Source organism: Symphodus melops, assembly GCF_947650265.1.
Source record: "Symphodus melops genome assembly, chromosome: 18".
Taxonomy (NCBI): Eukaryota; Metazoa; Chordata; class Actinopteri; order Labriformes; family Labridae; genus Symphodus; species Symphodus melops.
This window is the reverse complement of record NC_136708.1, coordinates 8,861,789-8,881,292: the sequence shown is the minus strand read 5'-3', so window position 1 is coordinate 8,881,292 and position 19,504 is coordinate 8,861,789. Positions and strand designations below refer to the sequence as shown.

At 39.4% G+C, this 19,504-nt stretch overlaps 1 long non-coding RNA gene across 1 annotated transcript; it reads left to right on the top strand.

Annotated features, from left to right (window-relative positions):
- The first annotated feature begins 4,540 nt into the window (after window positions 1–4,540).
- Window positions 4,541–14,191, top strand: LOC306839822. Its single transcript, XR_013781264.1, has 3 exons — window positions 4,541–4,654; window positions 4,857–4,969; window positions 14,127–14,191. It is a non-coding gene; the product is annotated as an uncharacterized lncRNA (long non-coding RNA).
- The last annotated feature ends 5,313 nt before the right edge of the window (window positions 14,192–19,504 follow it).

Sequence of the window (19,504 nt, the reverse complement as noted above, 5' to 3'; positions counted from 1 at the left end):
TTCTTTTCTGTTTGATCGCTACTCATGGCTTAGACGAAACTAACACAAAAAACCTTGGATCACTGCTTCTGTCTGCCAGCAATAGTAGGACAAGCTATTTTTCATCAACCTGAAGAAAGGAACAACACTTCTGGCCAAATTTCCAGTGGGGCTTATTTTACCATTTCATTTCAGATGTGGTCTGCCCTCCCTTATTCGGCATGCACATCTATGCAGCAGGAAGCCAAATGAGGCAGTGAGCAGGGCTCCCTGCTGTCTCCTTTTGGCAGTGCCGTTGATGCAGCTGAGTTGAAGAGGACCCCAGGGCAGACCAGAACAAACTGGTGAGAGAACATCTTTCAGCTGACCTGGAAGAGCTTGGCTGTCCCCCAGGAGGAGGCCACTGTGCAGAAGGAAAGGATGTGTGTGTTTCCCAGCTAACCCTGTTAGCACTGCAGCTCATTGCTCAATAAGCAGGTAGCAAGGGGATCGATTGGGGGATGAAAAATTCACTGTGGTAGCAGTTTCCCACAAAATTCCCCCCCATTTTTCCTATGATCTTTAAAGAGAGATGCTATCAGTTCTCGTGTTGTTTTTCATTGACTTTGTTAACGAGATGTACAGTAAACTGTACATGCACTGTAAATTTTTAAAAATGTCAGCTGAATTTGTGCATTTATGGGCTTAAAAAAATAAAAATCAAATAACAGAAGTTGAGCATGAGGATATTTTACTTACCCTCAAAATACATCTGAAAACTGAATTCTCAACAAAAGATCCAGAAGCTTCAAGATAAAGATAGAGACACATTATCAAGCTGAAGCAACTTAAAACATTGGAAAAACACTAAGAACAATCTGATTTAAAGTAGTAGTTGGATGTGTTTTGTTAGCACATGCATGAAGTGGCAACACATTCAATTCACACTCAATCACTTCAACTATGAGTGTGGAAGAACCCTTAGAGGCAGCTGTGATGAAAAGATGATCCTCTAGCAATGAAAAACTCAAGATTTCCTTTCAAGGACTTATTTTTCATGACAGGAAATGAATTTGACAGGGTAATATTTATATTTTGGTTAAACCACTCAACATCCAGCGACTCCTCTTACGTTACAAGAAGATTCCAGAGGGTACATTTAGGAACCTTTGAAAAATAATCTGACTTCATCATATATTTGTTTTATTCCCATTTTCTTTACCTTTTGCTTCATTACATAGTCGTTGCAATTTGAGCTATGACACTTGAGTGTAAGGCAAAAGGTTGAAATAAAGGGAAGCTGAATTATCAGCAATGCAAGCACCTCTGAGAGATGAGCTCTTGGCGGGCGGGTGGATGGATAGGTCAACACAGGATGTGACTTGGACACAAAGTCAAGTGCAAACTGTCCTTTCAAGGGGCCACCACTTTTAACCAATTCAGATCAGTATTTCCCATCTTATTCAACGAAGTTTTCCTTCTCCAAAACATAATTTTTATTATAACCAACATGATTTGTGTCTAAAATTAAACAAACCTCCCCTCTAAAAATAGCAGGTTTTATGAATCACTTAAAAAGTGTTTTTCTTTGTTTGGAATAAATTGAAACACGTTGTCCTTTTGCAAATAAAGATGTCATCTTATAGCACAGTCATATTTGGTCATGCAAGGCATTGACAAATGACTTGTTTTCTTATTCACCTTGCAGTCCTCTAAAGGTGCACAAACGTTTCTTTGGCAGCAGATATTTAAAGGTAGGATGGCACAGTAAAGTAAGTGTTTTTATAAACCAAATAACCCTACAAATAATCAGTAGATTTATGGTGTCAATTTGTGAAAAAAACATTACTTAACATAATTACCCTTGTGTTTATCATGTGGGATATCACCTTCTTCTTGCCACACTTGGGCATTATTATTTAAAGCTATTATTAGATTGACTGTTAATCGGGGTTTTGAGTTCACATTCCCCTTTCAAGTGGAGGGCTGAGAGTCAAGTAGGTGGAGCAGCTTAACTGCTCCTCAAATACCTGGATGTTTGGGCTAGATAGCAGTACATCAATAGTTTAAAATAGGAGAGAATTAACAAAGGGATCAGAGCGAGGGGAGGACGGGCTGCTTTGACCTAGTGTGTGTTGAGATGAAAAATATCGCCCTGTCGCCCTGATAAGCGTTCCACCGGTGAGTGATAAGGCCAAACAAGAATGGGCTGTGATAAAGTAAAAGTTCCAATGTGTCTCAAGTATCAAAGAAAAGCTATGGTTATTATTACTGTTAATGTTAGATTACGTCATGTGACACACCAGTCTATTGATGGCAGTGGAAGAAGTGTTCATACTGTCTAGCTTAGCCTATTATCACACTAAAGGAATGCATGCACACCTCCTTCCAGGTTCCCAATGCAACAAAGGTCTCAATCCTATTTACATTGTACACTTAGGGCCCACGATACTACCTGGCTTAATTTATTATCATACTAAAAGGAATAGGAATACATACACCCCCACATGCAGATAATGTGTGCAAACGTAACGAGCATCACTTCCCTCACACAATACTGTCTGGCTAACGATAAATGGCTAATTATCTTTCTAAAAGGGAATCATCCAAGTGTCCCAAAACATTCCAGGGAAAAACAGTTTCTGCCAGAACCAGAGAGGAGTTAAATGTATTTTTTGAACTGATAACATACAGGTAGAATTTAAAATATTGCTACAGATACAGTAGTGTAGTACTGCTATCATGAATAATGTTATTTGTTTATTCAAATTTGGTCTTCATTCAAAATCTTAACAGAGAAGACACATTTAGAACTTAATTAAAGTGAATTATCAATGATATCATATTTCTATTTATGTTTTATTTCTGTATATAGACATAAGTGTGATTTGTAAGGTGCACATGCTATTATACCTGACATAAGCAGCTGAAAATGTAATGCTATGACTGTTTTACACAATAACGAAATATCTACGTTTTACATATTGTAATCCAAAAAATATTTGAGACATTTTACTTGCTTGAATATGACAAATCCAGCCTATTAAAACAAAGAGATGTTTTGAATATTTAGAGGTTGTGTGAGTCTGAGGTCAAGGAGCGTGACCTAAAAACACATTCACTACCAAATAACATTGTGAGGCTGAACAACAGGACCCATTGACTATGTAAATTTCGGCTTTAAAAAACCAACAACATTTACTGACTTTTTTTTAGGACAGCCTAAAGTGGCCTAACAGGGTTAAAGGAAAGTTTTTTTTTTTTTTTTTTGTAGAACCAATGAAATAAGTTAGTTGTAAAATTTCTTTATGAGTTATTTAACCGCTGAACTTCCTATGTAAGCTCTTCTTTCTGCTCTGTCTGTTTCTGGCTTGCATTTCTTCTCCCCCCAACTCCTTCATTAGATTAACATTGATATTCATTAACACCTGATCTACCCTGTGCGCCTGTGCATCAGCTCTGGCACTATGCCTTCATAGGAAATCAATGGTATTTTCATTCATCCAGTTGGGGGGGGGGGGGGGGGGGGGGGGGGGTTCTTTGCTTCCATATGCAGTGCCAGCAGTAGTGATTAACAGGCTAGTAAGTAGAGTATACAGTGATTCTTAAGTAAAAGCATTGACTGTGGGACTTAGGACTCCTCAAACATCCATGCTGTGATGAGTGAACATACCAAAGCTGAATACAGAAGGGTTTTAATCGAAGACGAAGAGATGACAAGCGAGGGAGAGAGATCTTCATCTCTCATCTCTCCGCTCTTACATTACGGATCAGGGTGTGAAGGATGGTGACAAGTTGGCCAATTTCCCCCAAACTCCCAGTGGATGCCCTTGAAAGTGACAAATTGCCAGGTTAATTGTGTTGGGGTCATGGCCATTCAGAGGGAATGAGCCACTTTATTTGGAGCAAAAATCCATAAAGGGACTTCGTTCCCAATCTAAGCTGTCTCTGTGTGAATCCTGTGAGATATGGCCCCAGTCCTCAAGGGAAAGGGACCTAAACCAGCAGGCGAGTATAGTGATATGACTAGCAGGTTAGCTGAGAAATCAAGTTAATTTCCTGCAATTCAGAGCCATGACCACAGCATTTCCTGTCAGCTGCCTGATGAGAAAGATGCACTACTTAGCTATAACTATCTACCCAAGGGATTAGTTGCACTTAAATTTCTGTCTGATGGATGCGGCACAGGTCACGGAGAACTCTTGACTTCCTGTAAGAGCACTCTTTCCTTTATGCAACAACCTGCTACTCCCCATTTTCTCTTCAACCCACCTCTTAGTATCCTGGTGCAATTTCAGGTATATCTTTTGAAAGGGCTAAAGGGAGGCCAGACAAAAAAAATAGATTTTACATCTCAATGAGAACAAGTAAGGGTCAGACATGACCCATAAACGAGACTGGTGCTGGTGTGAAGCACATGTTGGCATACTGTCAGTGGTAGAGATTTTTCTGGGCAGAGGCAAGCGAGAGGGGGTCTGTGTATCTGAGCAAAGCCAGCTCCAGCCTCTCTGCCACACTGAGATTAAGGGAGAAGAGGAGGCTTTCATATAACTGACTCTCCCCGTGGTACGACTGCAGAGAGGCAGAGAGAGAGAAGGCAGGAAAGCAGGAACTCAGCCTGGCTTCTGCTTGGAAGGTGGAGGCAATGGGCTTTAAGAGAACAACATGAGAACCAGTGCAAAGGAAGAAACTGCGAGTGAGCTTTCTTTTTTGTCTCAAACTGTACATACAGAGGCATGTATTAGGGGTAAGAGCATCCTCCAGGACTCCGCTAATCGGTTGTGGAGAGCTGACAGACCTCATTCTCTCTGGCCACTCATTCCCTATCTGTGTTCTTTTTCTTCCCCCATCTCTTTCTTGCTCACTCACCCTATCTTGCCCTCTTTCTATTTATCTAGCTCAGTTTCTATGGAAGCAGCCAGCCAGAGGAGCCTTGAAGTCGATGGAAAGGAGGAAGTAAAGCCAGGTGTGCAAGGGAGGAACATGATGGGCCCCAAGGTTGGGCTGAGAGGTGAGGGACAGACACTGGAGTGTGTGACAAAAGGATGAGCTTCACTGCTAATGACTCCCACAGGGGAGACCAGCTGCTCGGTTTGCAAAGGCTTACACATGCACGGCTACCAAGTAGGATTGTCACTGTTGTGTGATGGGATGTGCACACAAGAGCAAAATCTTCACAAGGCTTGGACATCGTAAAACATGCACACACATATCACTTTTTTTTGCTTTCGTGCGTCCACATACACACTGATTACTTTCCTGAAAATCAGTCCTTCCCTTTGTTCTTTTTGACCTTGTCTACCCCCCCAGCACTTCAAAATTCTGGGAAATCCTGTGCCTGAGTAGGTGGTGTCTTCAGTTTGCACTCTGGTGTCATGAGACTTGCTGCAGTGTTGCTTATAAATTCAGATGTAACGTTCTATTTTCTCAGCAGTTTTTGTCCGTGAATATAAAAGGGATGCTTCGGCACAATAAAGTGTAATCAATAATACATTGGACAGTCGTCTGTGTGATAGCGGGAGTTTTCTAACAACCTGCCCAAATGCTGGAACATAGAGGGGCTCTGTTGAATGGCAATGCATGTGAGCCCTCTAGTGTTAAGCCGTCTAGTTTCATGCACTTGGAGGAAGAGAAAATAGCAGCTGCTAAGAATGGCTTTTTTTCTGAGATCCTTATATTTAAATGAAGAGTAGCATGTTCCACATAATCCTTTATGTTCTTCATACTTTCTTCAATGCTATGCACAATTTGTAAAAATAAATTGTAAGTATTTAGGATGACACTTTTTTTTTTTATTGTTGTGTGAATGGAAACCTCAATGCAAAAAAAAAAACCTTCTTCCATTCATTCTGCCCTCTAAGAAAGACACTTGAAATGGCACAAAGTCCACAATGTTCAATATAAAAATTACCTTTTAGGTGGCAATTTCTGCAGCTTTTCATGATAGGAAATTATTCTCCGCTTTGGAGGGCTTGAAAACCTTTAAAGGGCCATACTCTATCTGGTGAATAATGTGATATTAAATAGATGTGACATTTTTAAAGAGGCTTTAAAATCCGAGCATTGATCAAATGCAGGGTGACAAGCATCATAGCTCAGTTAATGGCTCTCTCCACGAGACTTTCCAAAGGTTCACTTATTAACTGACGATATTTCACGGCAAGCTGCCATGGATTTCTCTATATCTTTTTTCACATGAAGAATTAGTGGGCCTAATTTAGCTATTCATTGTCATGTTTGTATTGTGGAACATGAGCAATGGCCCAACACATTGTAAACAAATCACCCTAACCCTTATTGCTCAGGGTCAAAGCAATGTATCAACAATTCCATAGCTAATGTTCTCTCTGAGAAAACAGTTTACTCTACAATAGTGAGCTCATGATAGATCTGACTGCTATGATATATAAAGGGAAGCCTTTCAAAAGAGGAGGCATAAACTATTACCTCGATGTTAGAACTGACCTTGGTTTTATGCATTGAAGTGTGCACCCTACATATTTAAGTCACAGTATCTGTTGGACTGTACAGCACTTTACCATGTTAGCATTCACCTGATTAATCTGTTGATTTAACACATTTTGCTGGTATTTGAATGAATGAATCAAGGTAAAAGCTCTAGTAGCAAATAAGGCAATCTGGGCAATGAGGGATCAAACAGAAGTTAACAAATAATTAAACAACGAAGCTACAGACAGCAGCCCACTAGCTTAGAATAAATGCAGGAAACAGGAAAAAAAACAGCTTTCTTTTGTTTTTACATATTTAAAATTAAAATATACCAGCTCCCTTAAGATGTTTCCCCAGACGTTTAAGGCTTTTAACTGAATTAAACGAGTGGGCTGCTGTGTTTCCTTTCAGCTTATAGTGCCAATCTTCTCATTTTACTCTTGGCACTACAGTAATAACACAAATATGGAGTAGGTTCTTTTTTGGCAGTTATATACTGAGTCAGTTGAGAGTTATATATTATTTTGGTCCCATTTTTTGTCAGAGTAAAAAAGGTTTGTGTTGCTAGGGCTACCAGGTTTAATGTTTGCCAACTCATGCAGAGGACAAATCTGTTTGTTTTTTTTCTGTGTAATGCTGCATTATTTCAACTCCTATCCTAAAATGTTTAAAAAGTAAATGGTTTTGTTCCAAATTTGGTTTGTCAGCTTATCTTTTTATATGTAACTTGTTGCTCACTGATGTCAAATAATGTTAAAATCAGAATTCAAGTTATTCCACCATGTTTCACGGTAGAGTTGGTAGGACATTTTACAACAAGGCCGTTTTGGCAGACATTCTTACAAATATTCTCATGTGCGAGCCATTGTGTTTGCACACATGCATAAAGTCATGTGGGGGAAGGCATCAATACAGGCTGGAAAAGCAGCCTTTACAAGAGTTAACCTACGGAAATCTGGTCATTAATCTATCTTTATAGGAGTGTGTATATGTACAGGTAGTATGTGACTGAGCAAAACAGCATGCACTTTTTTTCTTTTTTTTGTTCTGCAGTCAGTATCAATGAGTTAAAGAACAGGAAGGTAATTGATGGATTGGACAAAAGGTCAAAATACAAGGGCATGCTGCAGTTCACTGGAAAGACAGTTTCACCTGTCAATGTCTCTACTGCTGACATACAAATCAATCAATATGACTGAATGCTAATAAAACATACACGATTAATCAGGTTCTCCCACATAACAAGGATGCAGATAATTCATTTTGTTTTTAACTAAAGTTCCAGAAGAACATTATAAATCTTACATGTCAATAAAAAATACAAAGATAATTATTATTACAACATTTTAAAATTAACATCTATTTATAGGACAGTATTATGGACCCTTCATATTTATTTTCTTTGGAGGCCTGTCTTGTGTCTTAAGTTTCTGGTTGGAGGTGTTTCTTTGTGGTTTGGAATTTAAGCTCCAATTGTGTTGGCATCCATCTAAAGAGCTGGCCAACTGACCACAATTAGTGGCATGTCCAGACCTCCTGCTCTGATTGGTTGGCTGGAAAATGAAACATTTTGTTTGTGCTCTTTGAAAACCTAATATTTAACACATGCAGAGGAAAACAGATGAAACAGATTGCATGTGGGGGAGGAGGGTGGGAGGGGACATAATCCCCAACTGTGAAATCCACCATCTTTTGATAATCTGAATTTTGAAAGGAGAAGCCCTCCTGTGTAATAGATCTTCATAACAAATGTGGAGCCTCTCGCGCAGTTTTTGTAAAAGTCATAGAGAACTCCACGGCTAGCTTTGTGTGATTGACTCTCTGGATAGTTTGTCTGGCCAGGCTGTGCTGTGTGAGCATTGTCCTAGAGCTGCTGTGGGCCTCTGCTGCCCACATCTTTCTCCATCGAGACCGGCCTCCACTTTGCTTCCTTGGACCGTGGCAGCAGGACTGAGCGCTCAGTGGATTTGGAGAGAGACATAACAGGCAGCAATTCTCCAACTCCCACCAGGAAAGTCACTCTAAGATTAATGAGTGTTGTGATGTCTGCCGGCTACATGCTTGGCCATCAAAAACTTGTAGCAATGGGCGAGTGATCACTTCAAGGGATGTGGAGGGGTTTGTTGTTGTTTTTTGGATGGACTTTTTTAAGCTGTTTGTACTTTTTATATTCCCTATTTGGTTATCATTAAACAATGTGTTTTAGTGACATAATGTAAATAATATTAAGGAACAGTGACAGCCAGGGTCAGTTGTAGGACACAATATCTCAGTAAAAGCCTAACTCAGGGCAGATCAGATCAGATCAGGGCAGGGCAGATGGAATAAAGAAATAATGAGAGGACTGAATTTGCTAGAGGACTGGGATGTCATTGATCAACTTGCTGGTTTTTTCCTTCCCCTGAAACAGTCTTGTAGATATGACTTTTCGTTTTATTATTCCTCATTAGGGAATCAAAGCAAAAGAAAAACATTTCCTTTTCATAAGAAGTCACCCAACAGACAAGTATCTGGCAGGAAATGAAATAAATATGGAAGGAGTGGCAGCAGTGGGTAGCTTAGCTGACATTTACTGTCATTTGAGTTTGCAGTGCCGGATCCATTTCATGTCATCCTTTCACACGCAATCTGTGTCTTTTCTTCCACAGTGATCTCTCACGTTCATCTTTAGATGCCGCATGTAGATGTCTGTGACCTTTTGCTTCCCTGGATGAAAAATAATGATAGAAGAAAGGAAAGAAAAATTCATTGAAGAACACAGGTGCAGCACAAATAAGCAGGACTGAGAAATATACCAGGGCTGGTGCCAGCTGTGACCATTTCTATATGTTGCCAAACTAGGTGGAAAAATTGCTGTTATGTAGTGGAATGGAGCTGTTAACTGGGATACAATTTACTAAATGTAGACTAGTGAAAAAAAACTCCTTAAAGAGCACATCTACATGAATTATGGGATGTTCAAGTCATCTGCATAACTGTGCCCTCTCACACACCTGCTTGCTGTTAGTCCGCAGATTCGAAGCACACTGTGAACCCTTTCGTTTTCCTCCAGACACATCCAGAGTTCCCCTCCATCAAGGGCATAATGGTGCGATCGGTCGACTGATAATGTTGGTGGTATCCACAGGTCGGCCGGCCCGGCGCCAGAGCAGAACAGCCTCTCTCATGGCCCATTACTGTCTGCTTAATGACCACACTGATGACCCAAACGCTGCAGCCGGCTGTCCTCACTATGCCTGTTTAAAACAACATTTCACTCCCTGGGCAGACACAAAATGGTGGATTTGGTTTGTTAAGTTTGGTTGCTGACACAGTAAAACCAAATCATTTTCCTTTCTTTTTCTAGAACAAATGTCTATCAATCTATCTATCTATCTATCTATCTATCTATCTAATCACTCCTCAAACAGTTCAGGTAGTCAGATAATCTAAATGCTGATTTGCTTTTGTGACACAGTGTCAAGCAAATGTGTGGTTCAAATTGAAATGTTTGAAAGTTAAGTGATTGTTAGCTGCACTTTAATGCAGATCTATTTATAGAGATTAATAATTCATCGTTAGAAAACAGTTTCTTTCCTACATTCACCAAAGCTTGCTCAGGCAGTCTGTCAAAACGGCTCTGACTACATATGTACAACAAATAGAAAGAAGACCAGTTTAAGTGCTGAAAATCCAGACAGATACTTTATGTAGAATCTGTACATATTAGAACATTACAAATACAACAGAGCACTGTAAAACCAGATGATTAAGTCACACAAATACACATATAGACCACACAAAGTCACAGCAAACAGGGCACACACATATATATATATATATATATATATAGCTTTTCAAAGAGATTGTTTAAGATGATAAATGTATCAGCATTAGTTCTGTATGTGCTGTGTGACTTGACAAGAGAGCTCCATGGTGCTGGAGGGCTGCACAGGTGCTCCATCAAGTCCCTAATCAGTGATCAGATGCACCTGTGGAGGAACCCACATGCAGAATAACTGAACAAGCACGCTTCACGCTGTAATGATGCAAACAGAGTATATCAGCCAAAACTCTTCAGACGAGACTTGAGAAGAAGAGAACGATGGACGATAACCTATACAGTTGCCAGCTGGCTGTCCTGATATATTTATTTTGAAGTGAAAAAAAAACAAAACGTGAAAACAAAACTGATGAAAGCCTGGCTAAGAAGACAGATTTTGTACAGCTTTATACAATTTGCAGCACAATCTGAGGGCAAATGGCCTAACAAATATAATTTTGTTATTTTAGTAATTCACTGTAATTGATGTTTTTGTATTTAATACATTTTTGCACATTTATGTCTGTTTATTGATTCAAAAATGCACATTATAAGAGACAACATAATTGTTCAATGTTTTAGATGTGATATTATTGTTTTAATAATTGTTGCTTTGAAAATAATGGTTGTTAGCATTTATGCCAATAAAGTATCTTGAACTATGAGTATGCAAAATACGGCTTCACTCTCATTGGCTGCTGTGGGTATTATGTCAGAGGTAGTCCAACTGGGAATAGATTTTTTTTTTCACCTCACTTCTGACTGACCACACCCATCTAATGAGTAAACACAGCTCACATGTACTGTATATGCAGCTACTTCTTGTATCTCTAAGACCTTCATTGTGACGCCAATGTGTGCACACTTATCTGCTGGCCCTCTGACCCTTCTGCCTCCTCCAGTCGAACTTTCTTTTTTACTCTCTGGATTGTTTGTTGTACCTTGCTGTGAAACAGCAGCCACATGCGTAATGTTGGAAAAGTCTGTTTGGACTTTCAACCCGAACAATAAATCTAAACTTCTTACCTGTTTATTCCTGTACTTGCTGAACTTCAAATTGAAAATAATTCTTTGTCCCTGGCCCCCTCATGTGCTGCATTTGGGCGCATGTTACATACACTTTCTCAGACTTGTGTATGATTTCCCTGATAAAATGACTGTTAATTAATATATCCCTTAGTCTTCCTCTTCCCAATTACATACAGTATGATCAAGATTATTGAGGCCCATAAGACCAGAGGAAGAACATATCAGGAAATAGAGTTTCTATAATGTTCAATTCAATTCCTGTCTCAATATGTTGCTTTTAACTCTTGAATGACACAAGTGGTTGTTTAGGTTTCAATGACTTTCTTCCTGACGCCTGTTCAGATGAAGTCAATGGCAGTTCAAGCTCACTGTCCCTTGAATGGGGTTTTATAGTCCTTGGATTTGAAACCGAAGCTAATTCTGCTTCTTGGGAGGACATTTTCCTCAATTCCAGCACATGCAGTCATTTTTCCCAACTACACACTGTCACTTCCACTGCTGCCCCGCTGATATGATGTCGCAGAGACATCAATGTATGTCAAATTACTGGCTGTGTTTGTGAGTGTGTGCCACATTACAGTAAATGCTCTGATCTCTTGACAGAGGCGGCTTCATGCAGACAAGGCAACAAAATGCAGGCATAAATGCATGCATGACCGACGGACGCTTGCTTTGCATGTTGATACTGTGTGCATTTCCAGACTTGATATACACACATGTATCCAGATGGATGGTCATGGAGAATGATGTTCTCTGAGCACATCTTTGATGTCTGTGGAGAAAGCTGAATTTCAGACACGTCGAGAGCAGATGGATGTCATTATGTCCAGGGTGTGGGGGTTGAATGAGGCACAAAGGATGTCAAGTAAACATGCTCAATATTTTCACAGAGTGGATTTCGACTTCATGTTGCATTTCAGACTGAAATCGTAATTTCAAGTGCAAACCAATAAGAAGCATGTTGTCAGGAGGACAACATGATTTGTAAATGACTGATGTTTCTTGGCATTCATTTGGAATAATTGTAACAAAATAATATATTTTTTGTAACACATATGTATTGTGCTTGAATTAGTTTTTCATTGGCTTTTAATCATCTTTTAAAAAAAGTAAATTGTTCCTCCTGTTTTAGAAAACAAGACAGATCTTAGCCTGAATTTTGAGGATGTAACAGTAGAGTGATCCTCCGACATGAATTCAATGTTTGCTCTCTCTTGAAACGTTTCCAATTTTTTCCTCACTCTCTCTGTCCCGCCTCATGTTGTACGATGACTGGAAATGACGGAGGATCTCTCTGAATGAGTAATACAATCAGAGCTTTGGGCATTTAAGTGGAAAGGGAGGGGGGGTGGGGGGTAGGAGATATAGGACAGAATGTGGGTGTCTTAATTTAGTCAGCCATAATCAAAAATCTGTTTGCTAGTTTTTCTTGTCCCTGCTCTGTGGTGCCGCCTCCCCTTGACAATTAAAGATTTAATCACCATCTGCAAAATAGGGGCGCTGGGAAAGTATGTTTGACCCAAAACTCAAAATGCAAGATGATTCTGTTGAGGGATGACTTTCGAAGATCTTGGACATATTTAATTTGCTGTCCCTTCTCATCCAAATGGAATTTGTTTACTGACATGTTTTCATTTGGTTACCTCCCAAGATTTACACTTATTAAACATCAAACATGTAACTGTTAAGAAATGTTACCTAAACCATCTGATTCACGTACAAAAAGTAAGAAGAGTAAAAAAGGAATGAAATGGCTCTCCATTGAGAATGAAGTCATAAAAGCCTGACATCATTCTTAATTTAAGCCTTACAAGCACATTTTGTCTGTCCAACAGAACTATCTGTACACAAGCCCAACAACTAGAGAATCAAATATGCTTGAATAGTTTGCAGTGGGAATGCTATGTTCCACATCCTGCTCCAAGTTTTTTTTATTTTTCCAAAACATCTAGTCTCTGAGTACAAACCTGAAAACTTAACAACACACCTACATAGACTTGTCAATCTCAGGTTTTCATGCAGTTAATGATCATGTCTTTTGACAGGAGTCTTCCTGTCAAAATAGGTAGGAGATTTCTTATGTGTAGAGCATTGGAAGGGAAATCTGTTTCTTGCAGTCATAGATCTTCAGTCTGATTTTTGTCTTAATCCCAAGTACTTGTTTCAGTATGATCAACCACCTGCTGTGTGTATGCAAGGGATGAATCGCTTTGGCAATTACAGTAGAGTTCCAAAGAGGAAACGTCTCCTCTGGAAAAACACGTTCAACAACACAGTAGAAATCTTTTTAGTTTGTATATCCTGTAATAGTAGTTTTTTTCCTTGGCAGTGCTTCTGTATGACTACTGAAACCTAAAGAAGATTAAAAAGAAAAAAACAAACAGAATATGAGATTTGGTAAAGTATTTTACTTGTTTATAGGTAGCAGTTCAGATGCAGTAAGAGCAACCAGGGGAGTTTTGAATGTACAATATACTTCCTTCGGCAAGGCTTGACTGGGAGAACTTTAATGTTGTTAGCAGAAGAGATGTAAATTTAGGTCTACTTATGTTTTAACTAACTTATATGTTTTAGAGTTGACTGTTTTTTCCCCCCAAAACAAACCATCAAGATTGTCATGTTTTGGGGTCTTGTTTTGTCTGTCTGCTCCTCCTGTGTTTCCCTTCCCCCGTAATCAGCAATTGGTATCAGGTTTGTTCACAGGTGAATCACATCCAATCAGCACAGTATTTAAGCCGGCTCTCTCCATGCAGCCGGCGCCAGATTATTGTTCAGTCTTCATGGGTTCGTACTCCTTGTGTCAGCTCTCGATCTCTTGTGGACATTTTTGGATGTTCGTTTTGTCTTTTGTGAATTTTGACATCTTGTGTTTTTTCTCTCTCGTCAGTTCCCAACTCCAGTCCTCCCTGCAGCCTCGTCTTCCCCGTCGTCTTGGTCGTCCTAATCTGGCTCCCTCTCACGCGTGTTGGAATTCGGGATATTGGAAGCACATTCAGAGTCACATTTATATTTATTGTAGCACTTTTATTCACCATTTGTCACCCGTCGTTTTGTAATAAATTTATTGTCGATTGTATCCTGTCAGCCTCTGAGTTGTGCGCTTGGGTCCAAAACCTCCTAGTTTGTAACAAAGATTCTCTGTTCAACTTGGGTTTAGTACTTTGAGCTTTGTCTCCTCTATGTTTTGTCTCAGTGGTCCAGTGATTCAGTCGCTCCACCACTAGGATGCAAACTGAAATATACTGTACAAATGATGACTGGATGGATTGTGAAAGAAAAAGGTATCACTAGTCCCAGAAGGATGAACTGAACCAAAATGTGTAAAACCTTGACTTCTTAAACCACAATGATTATGATAAAGCTGCACAACTATTGTATCATTAGCTCAAAAAAGTTGGTGCAAATAGCAATAATGCAAAGATGAGTTATTCATTTCTGCTTTTTGTACCATTAGAGCAACCAGCAGGTACTTAGATGTAAATATTCATGGATTTTAAGGGATTTGCCTTCAAGTTAAATTATAAACATATTCGCTTCAACATTCTGAGAGGGAGGTCTTTGGAATGTTTAAATGTACCTCAAAGATTTGTTTCATAATCTAATACACTTATTAAGACTAAAGTGTGGCTTACTGTGGCATTGTGGGGAAAACGTATTATTTAAGATGGTAGATGACAAACTGGGAATATGGTTAATTTAAGAAAAATTGCTAGTGGTGTTTTTTTATTATGACAATTGAAGAAATCTATTGGTACGTTCAATATTTGCTCTGACCTGTTTTGGTGCTTTAAGTCCAGGACAGAATAAATCCCTCAGTACAAGCTGACTTTATCTCAGTCTTACCACATTCTGTAATTAAGTCACAAAGTAGAACTGTCTGGAGTTATCTCTGGGGACAAGGTGGGCAGCGAAACTTTGAGACAGTGGCATATCATGAATTACAACTCAGTCTATTTCCTTGCCAGCTCTTATCAGGTTCAGAGACCTGCTCCAATGGGGAGCTTTAGTTTTGTGTATCAGGCCAGTACTTAATGGAATTGATGGCTCTGTATCAACTTTGGCCCGGCAGAGGAGGGTAGATTGGAACTGGTGGGACTCTGAGGAGCTGTGCCAAATAATCAGAAAGTCTCCTAAAGCATTATGACAAAGGTGGCTAATGTCAGTTATGTAGTAAAGCTGCCAAATGGTGTGTTTTCTGTGTGTGTCATTAAATAGGAAAATTACAGTTTCATCATAAACTGAATAGGGAATGTACTTACAGTAGCCCATGAAACATCACACATTGGTTTCTTGATTTAATTTTTAAATGTACACTTTTTCATTGCAACTGTGCTGATTTTTTTGGAGCCAGAAGTGATCATAATTGGAGGACAGGGTGTTGTTTGAGAGAACTGAGGGGTTGGCAATGCCAATGTATCAAAGCTGTGCAGTCCATTTTGTAGCATGGAAATAAGCTAATTAACGATCAAGTCATATCTCTATGTGGTGGTAGGTGAGCAAGGTTGTTTATTTTTTTGTCTAACAACACTAAAAATATTGCTGAACAATGCATTTCAATACTGGCTGCTTGCTTCTCTTAATAGAAGCAGGGCAGTAGTTGAAAGACACATACTGTGTGACTTAAAACCACTGACCTTCTCCAGGTACATTGATCACTGCTACAGCAATACCAGCTTATTTGTGTGAACATATGAACATTTAAATATTACATGTTCCCCCAAAAGGCAGCAACAAAAGAAACGCTGCAGAGGTAAGCTTAGGTGCCCCCCATCGCAATATTGGAAATGCCGTCTCAAATTAACCTTTGACCAATCAAGCAACAAGCAAAGTACTGGAGCTAGGGCAGGTCTCTTAAAACAGCTTTCAAGAGACTAATGACAACTTTATTCTCTCAGGATCAATAAAGTATCTATCTATTTATCTATCGATCTTAATCGGCCCAATTGTCAGTAAACTCAGCTGCATTTCTAACTCATAAAATGATCAAAATGGATGAGCTATAATTGTAAAATCATCAACCCTTACAGCTTTTACCAATAAAGAATAGTGGCCAGAGACCAGAACCATGTTTATTTCTGCTGTAAAAGAAAATTATTAAAAAAAGAAAAGAAATTCTTATTCACTTAATGTTGGATTGTAATTGTTTTAAAGCTTTGAAAATACAGCCACTTAATCATGCATCCACATTTACATAATGAGATGATTATAAAATATGCATTTTGTAGTATATGCTTGGATACAAACTAAAAGGGAGAAAAGGCAATTCAAATATAAAAGTAACAAAGTCAGCCATAGTGACCTGCTTGTTTCTCTCACAGCTGTCTAAAAAGACAGCCCAGCTTTTAGCCTCATGCCTGGAACAAGAGGAAGTCAGATCAGGTACAGAGAAACAAATTATATCCCCGTACAGCCACAGACAGAGGTCCTTCTGAAGTCTTGCATAAAACTCTCATAAATGTTTCATTCTGTTTACTGGGGTAGCATAGTATTAAAAACAAGTGTCATCCCTCTGACGGAAGCCTTGTTTTCTACCCAGATCCTCGGGACAGGCTTCCAGTGGCTCAGTGTTGACAAGAAGAATGAGGAGCAGTTGGAAAAAACAATCAAGAATGATGGGAAGGAGGTTTTTGCTTAAACAACATTGTTTTACAAAAGACAATATGAGTAAAGTAATCACATTCACAGAACAAGCTGGAGAAGAAATTCTGGCTTCAGTTCTTAAAGATATTTTTAATTTTATTATTAATATAATTAATTATTAATTTGTCAAACACTTAGCATCAACGGAACACAAAACATTGAGTGAAGAGAGGACTTTTGCAGCAAAATGACAAGCTTTTCAAAAAGTCTTGTGCATGTTTTCTCGAGAAGCAAACATTGAATGAGAGGTGGATACATGATCAATAACATATTAAATATATTTAGACATCTGAAAAAAACGTTCTTTGATAGAGTTCTCACCTTAAGAAAAATGTCACAAGTTTTCTCAAAATACAATATAAATAAAATAACACATCCTAGATCTAGGAAGTATTCTTATTAAATACTTTGTTCTTTACATAGTTGAATGTGCTGACAACAAAATCACATGATCAAAGAAAATCAAATTTATTAACCAATGGAGGTCTAGATTTGGAGTAACAATCAAAATTAAAGTTGAAAAACACACTACAGGCAGATCCAACTTTGATGTAATGTCCTTAAAACAGGTCAAAATGAGGCTCAGTGTGTGTGGCCTCCAAGTGCCTGTATGAACTCCCGACAACGCCTGGGCATGCTCCTGATGAGGTGGCGGATGGTCTCCTGAGGGATGTCCTCCCAGACCTGAACTAAAGCATCCACCAACTCCTGGACAGTCTGTGGTGCATTGTGGCATTGGTGGATGGAGTGAGACATGATGTCCCAGATGATGCTCAATTGGATTCAGGTCTGGGGAACGGGCGGGCCAGTCCATAGCATCAATGCCTTCTTCTTGCAGGAACTGCTGACACACTCCAGCCACATGAGGTCGAGCATTGTCTTGCGTTAGGAGGAACCCAGAGCCAACCGCACCAGCATATGGTCTCACAAGGGGTCTAAGGATCTAATCTCGGTACCTAATGGCAGTCAGGCTACCTCTCGCAAGCACATGGAGGACTGTACTCTGGAGGATGTTGCAGGCAGCAGAACGTTCTCCACAGCGTCCAGACTCTGTCACATCTGTCACATGCGCTCAGTGTGAACCTGATTTTATCTGTGAAGAGCACAGGCTGCCAGTGGCGACTTTGCCAATCTTGGTGTTCACTGGCAAATGCCAAACGTCTTGCATGGTGTAAGCACAACCCCCACCTGTGGACGTTGGGCCCTCATACCACCCTCATGGAGTCTGTTTGTGACCATTTGAGCAGACACATGCACATTTGTGGCCTGCTGGAGGTCATTCTGCAAGGCTCTGGTAGTGCTCCTCCTGTTCCTCCTTGCACAAAGGCGGAGGTAGCGCTCCTGCTGCTGGGTTGTTGCCCTCCTACGGCCTCCTCCACATCTCCTGATGTACTGACCTGTCTCCTGGTAGCACCTCCATGCTCTGGACACTACGCTGACAGACATAACAAACCTTCCTGCCACAGCTCGCATTGATGTGCCCTCCTGGATGAGCTGCACTACCTGAGCCACTTGTGTCGGTTGTAGACTCTGTCTCATGCTACCAGAGAGCGAGAGTGATGCACTGCTAGCATTCAAAAGTGACCAAAACATCAGCCAGAAAGCATCAGAACTGAGAAGTGGTCTGGGGTCACCACCTGCAGAACCACTCCTTTATTGGGGGTTTCATGCTAATTGCCTATAATTTCCACTTATTGTCTATTTCATTTGCACAACAACATGTGACGTTGATTGTCAATCACTGTTGCTTCCTAAGTGGACAGTTTGATTTTCACAGAAGTGTGATTGACTTGGAATTACATTGTGTTGTTCCCTTTATGTTTTTGAGCAGTGTACTTGACTTTCAGCCATACCACTGTAACTGTTATTATTTTCCACTCTACTTCTTTGCTTGTGTGAAATTTTAGACTCGACTGCTGAAGGCTACAAACAGTATAAAGTTCAAAAAAGTTGTACAACAAGATATAATTGCAGTAAAGTAAAAACGGACACAGCAAAGATCCGATTTAGCACCTCAGCAGCAGTGCCTTTGGGAAGGTTTTTTTCTGGTGCACTGAGCAGGAGGTGAAACTATGCAAATAAATCAATAAATAAAGGAAAGGTCAAATGCACAGCAACATAAGTATAATCCATACAGCATATTTACATCCATTCATTATAATTTGATTTGAGGCAAGTCAGTACACTTGAATACAAAAGCAGAGATTTAGTACAACTAATTCTTCTCTAATAAACATGGATAATTACAGTACCTTGTACCTTAAAGGGATTCATTTATTACAGCAGTAACAAAATACAACTATTAAGTTATACCACATAAAACCACTGAAAAAAGCTGTTATTATTGCTTTACTCAAAATAATTTTTTAATTATATTGTTTTTATCCATGCACTTACAACAAAATCTCATGGATTTAGTACCGATTAAAAATACATTTTTAAATCAGAAAACAAATTTCTTCCGAGGCCTGCTTCCTCTTTGTATGAAATGTGCTCTTTTCTTCTATTAATTGGTGTGACTCTTTTCTGAAGCTGTTAGTTTCAATTGAAAATTACACAAAATTACATGAGGGACAGAAAAGTACATTACAAATTACACAATTAAATTCAATCAGCATTAATAAT